This window comes from Pygoscelis adeliae, unplaced genomic scaffold (assembly GCF_000699105.1).
Source record: "Pygoscelis adeliae isolate BGI_AS28 unplaced genomic scaffold, ASM69910v1 Scaffold3, whole genome shotgun sequence".
Lineage (NCBI taxonomy): Eukaryota > Metazoa > Chordata > Aves > Sphenisciformes > Spheniscidae > Pygoscelis > Pygoscelis adeliae.
This window is the reverse complement of record NW_008824446.1, coordinates 3,214,468-3,215,831: the sequence shown is the minus strand read 5'-3', so window position 1 is coordinate 3,215,831 and position 1,364 is coordinate 3,214,468.

The window sequence follows — 1,364 nt, the reverse complement described above, 5'->3', positions numbered from 1 at the left end:
ACCAGCTATTTATATACAAAATGTCAAATTAACATTTTCCCTCATTAGTTGATGGTCTTCCCCCCCCTTCCGAAAACAACCGAAGACAAGAAAAGCAGTAAAACCATCTCGAAAGGTAGATTACGCAATCCTCACACAAGTAAAACCCTCATTAAAATCAGAGCTGCTTTTCTCCTCCTAAAACCTCCGACCCGACTCCTGCGTTACAGCCCTTCTTCACCTCTGAGCTGAATGGCTGGAGTTAAGGTCTGTGGTGGTTCTGGACGCACATCCACTTCACCCACGTGGGCTTACTGGCCGCGTTTCTGGGCCTTCACAATTCACACTCAGCTTCTATGTTATGAGGAGATAGTACGGATATTAAGACACAGCCCTCTGAAATGCAAGCTGGTGAGAGAATATTTCAAATTTTGTTTAATCTGGCATAAATATAATATTGATAATCAGCAGAAATATATAACCTCAGATGTTCTTTCATCCAATTATTCTGTTAATGCTGATGACAAGCTTGTTTCTGATTTTTCCAACCTTTCTTCTCAATGCTGATAAGAAATGTATTTGAGACATCTCTCCCGATAACTTCAGTCTCTCCTAAGCATGATTAAAAACACAAAAGCCTAACAAAAAATCAAAAATGAAATATTTATTACCGCATTTTGTGACTTAACACCTTTTTTTTTCTTTTTAAAACATAACGTCACAGTCCTCATACAAGTATTTTAATGTAAATTTTGACAAAGCTTAAAGGTAACAGCATTTTCTTCTAGTGAGGAACACGTGCTGAGAAAGGAAGAATTCATGGACATACAATACCAATTCCACAGCAGATCTGATACTAGCAAAAACATTCTTTTTTTTTTTCAATTGAGGTAAACACATAGAATATCTAACATGAAACAATTAATAGACCGAACTCTGTACGAAGTTTGTTACAGTATTCTCTTGCTTTTTTTTCCCAAGCTTTGAGTTCATGATAAAGTCCTAGGTTTGGTGCAAAGACCGTTAGTAACTTCTTTCATTGAGGAAAGCTGCCCAACTTTTAGTTTTGTTTTGTCCAAAGCCAAGGCTCAGAACTACTGGAAGAAGCTCCTGCTCTGTCTGTTCTGTCTTTTAAATCTTCACCTGCAAGCTCTTTGAAGAAGAGTCCAAAAAAAAAAAAAAGATTGGGGAGGAATAGGGAGAGACTTAATGAAGCACAAACTATAAAGATCTGTTTGAAACTAAAGGACACATTTTATGAAGGAACAAAACGAGGGAATGGCAAGGCCTTCTTGGAACAGTCTTCTGAGTGATGAGAGACCCAGCAAGACTTTTCGTCTTCATCTCCAGGGTAGTTCTTTTCTCACTGGCCAAAACAGGTCTTT